Below are 3804 nucleotides of genomic sequence, written 5' to 3'. Positions count from 1 at the left end.
CAAAGGTCCGAAAGGGTAAATGAGGAATGTCAAGTCGTGACACAATGTAAATCGTCACACTTGGGTCCAAACAAGAACCACAATATTTTTGCATGATCGTAACATGAATAGGTCTTAAAGTAATCAATGATCAATAAGGAAGAAGATAAATGCATAAGTCCATGATTATTAGATGTTACAAGTGAAAAGGAGCATACAGGGGAATCCCAGCCGGGATGGGTACCGGCCGCCGGGCCACCGGCTGGGGCAACACACCAATGTTTAGAAATTAATAAAAACATACAGTGCTCTCCCAGCCGGTCCGGGCCACCGGCTGGGAATACATGCCAAATCTCAAATTTTACAAAAACTTACAGGGAACTTCCAGCCGGTTGGTGGACCGGCTGCCGAGCCACCGGCTGGGAATACATGCTTACTAAAAATTCCACAAAAACTTACAGGAAACTCCTAGCCGGTTGGTGGACCGGCTGTCGGTCGACCGACCAGGAGCACGCATACACGGGTTTGACGAAATTCGACATCCAAACCATTTGAAACCAACAAAAATCGCTTCTCATCAAATGTTTACGTATCCTAGCATGATTCTAACTCGGAAAAACAACATATTTGAGCATATAAATGGGTAATTTCGGATTCAAGAGGTGAAGCATGAGATTATCATCCAAACATGTGAGAATTGCAAACAAGCATGTTATTCAACATCCAAATTAGCACAAATCATGAAAGATACAACCCTTAACATTCATATGAGATTATTACAACATAAAACAACACAATTTTAACATAAAAGTCGAGTAACCCAACACCGTTACCTTTTTGCACTTCAATCTTCTAAAGACTCGTCAATGATGTAGCTATCCTCCTCCGAGTTGTCCAAATTCTCCCCTAAACACAAAAACAAAGATATTAAGTCAAGAACCCATGTTCTTGTAAGATGAAAATTTCGAAATAAGAGAGAAGATGGTGTCTTTCTGATGTGACCATTATTTGAGCATATTTAGTCCCCGAATTAGCCTTGTTCCCATGCTTTTTAGTGCATATTTGGGTCATTTGTTGTCTTTAGTCCTTTGTTTTGCATATTCTTTGAGGTTTTGATCCCTTGGTAGGAAAGGAGTGCAAACCTTGCATTTTCATGGCAAAATGGAGCTAAATTGATTGAATTCAATGACCAAGCATCAAAGAGAAGACAAGACTCGAAGGCCTTTGTACATATTATAGTAGTTGGGCAATGATGAGAAAAGATCCTTGCATCTCCGATGAAATCCTCAAGGATTGTATGAAGAAAAAGGAAGAAAAGAGGAAAGGAAGAAGCTGACGGAGAATCCGAGCGGATTGCCCACAATCCGCCCATCCAAGACAAACAATCCGAGCGTCTTCCTCAGAAGGACGCTCGTCCAAAACCACCACAATCCGCCCGTCCACCCCACGAATCCGCTCGTCCAACAAGAAGACAATCCGCTCGTCCCGTGCCCTGGACGCTCGGATTGCGTGACAGCTATTTCGTCTTCTACTTGTTCTATGAAGGATGCGCATACCTCGGGAAAGACTAGCAAAAAGGAGACTCGCATATTTTTATGAGAGGAGCGATTCCTCAATGACTTAATCGTCATTTAAGCCCTTAGTAAACCCTAATTTGTGTACCTAATCCCCACTATAAATACCCCATTAGTCTAATTAGGTTATCATGTTCTTCTTATCAATTCCTAGTGTAGTTTATATCAATCAAATCTCTCTTTAATCTTGTAATCAACTTTTAATCAAGTCTTAATACAAATCTCATTTCTTTAATCTCTCTTTTGTTCATCTTTCATTTTGGGTAATTGAAGATTATTTGGGTTATTATTGGGAGATCGACAACCTTCCAATCAATCATCAAGTACTTCTATTATTCTTTGCTTTATTATTGGAATCATTAGTAGGTATAATCCTCTTAATCCCTTTTTAATTATTGTTAATTATCTTCATTTATTCATCATGTTTCACTTTGTTGGTATGATTGACAACCTTGCTAGCATGTTCAACATGATAATGAGTGAGTAGTTTCCTTAACTAGGGTTAATGGGTAATTAGGGGAAACCAACATGGGGGATGATTCATGCTAAATTTAATATGTTTTCATAGTTTATTTGCTTGCTTGTTGTGATCTCAACTCATGCACATGTTATCTTTGATGAAATGCGAGCCTATGAATCCTTGCATTTTTTACCCATCACCTATCTTTTCAATGAGACTTGTAAAACATAAACCAACTCGAGTCTCATTAGACCATGCACGTAGTTGAGTAGGGAAGATTAAGTCGACTTGTAGGTGTTTTACAATCTAATCGATTCGGCTCCGGGACCCAAACTTTCCTAGGATTGTAAGACATAAACCAACTCGATCCATCACAACAATAATTGCTTGCTTATAATTTGAGAATATGTTTGTATGATCAATTCCCATGAATCCCCTATGACCCCATGACACCCTAGTGCCTTTTATCAATTGTTTACACACCTTTTCAATCATCTTGCTTGTTTACTTTCATTGCTATTTAGTTTAGTGATCTTCTATTCAAACCCTAAATTGTGACACCCCTAGACACCGCTAGTGGCAATTGAAAATCTCACTTCAATACCCGTCCCTTGAGATCCGACCTTTACTTGCCTCTTTACTAATGGTAGAGTTGTTTGTGGAGTTATAAATTTTGTTTTGGTCTAGGTGCTCCTAACGACAAGTACCGAAAACTAAACCTCTCAAGTGAGTACGACCAAAAATGGCGCCGTTGCCGGGGAGGCGATTAACTTGATTTAGATTTTCTTAGATTGTTAAAAGTTGTGTCTTTCTTTGCCTTGGTGAAGTAAAACTCCTCAAGGTTTGTTCTAATTGTTTTCGAGTTGTTTGATATTTTGCATGTCTAGAAGATCACAAGGTAACTTCTTACCCTTTGATCACGAAATTGAAAGGACTTTGACAAACAATAGAAGACTTCCTAGAAGAACTTTGAGAGGTATTGGTGAGGTTGTAGATATTCAACCAAACAATATTGAGTTCGTCAACCCTTTTGCAAGAGAAGGTGAGGAGAACCCAACACAAAATCAACCCACAATGCCTAAGTTTTCATCACATTCCGTACAACCCGAGGAGAACCTACCCAATGGTACTACCACACCACAACACTTAACCGGAAATTTCATTGCCAAATCCGCATTTATCCAATTAGTCGAAAGATGCCAATTTGGGGGGATGCCTAGTGAAGACCTTCACTCTCACATAGAGACTTTTTGTGACTATTGTGATGCGATTTCTCAAACCGGTGTAACTCAAGACCAAATTCGATGGGTCTTAATTCCTTTTTCTCTCATTGGCACCGCAAAACAATGGTTGAAAGGCCTTGATAAGGCTACTCTCGGAATTGACTCTTGGAAGAAGTTGGCTCTAGCTTTCTACAAAAAGTTCTACCCACCGGAAAAGACTAACATGCTAAGAGCTCAAATTACGGGCTTTAAGCAAAGAGATGAAGAATCCTTGTATGAAGCTTGGGAGCGATTCAAGGGAATTTGTCGCTCATGTCCTCATCATGGACTTAGCGAGTGGTTCTTGGTACGACAATTTTGGAATGGTCGTTATGAAGACTCAAGAAACATTCTCAATATGGGATCAAATGGTATGTTCACCGAAGTTGACGATAATCAAACTTGGAACAAGACTGAGGAAATGGCGGTCCATAATTCACAATATAGTAGACCTCGCAAGGCTACTAGAGGAGGAAAGCATGAAGTGGACTCCATTACTCAATTGGGTGCTCAACTTAGTTCTCACATT

General features: G+C 39.7%; 1 non-coding gene across 1 annotated transcript; it reads right to left on the bottom strand.

Annotated features, from left to right (window-relative positions):
- Positions 1-3459: 3459 nt before the first annotated feature.
- Positions 3460-3566, bottom strand: LOC141593214 (small nucleolar RNA R71). Its single transcript, XR_012521317.1, has one exon. It is a non-coding gene; the product is annotated as a small nucleolar RNA R71 (small nucleolar RNA).
- Between the last annotated feature and the right edge of the window lie 238 nt (positions 3567-3804).

This window comes from Silene latifolia, chromosome 7 (genome assembly GCF_048544455.1).
Source record: "Silene latifolia isolate original U9 population chromosome 7, ASM4854445v1, whole genome shotgun sequence".
Lineage (NCBI taxonomy): Eukaryota > Viridiplantae > Streptophyta > Magnoliopsida > Caryophyllales > Caryophyllaceae > Silene > Silene latifolia.
Note: the sequence above shows the minus strand (reverse complement) of the source record. Positions and strands in the feature narration are given on the sequence as shown.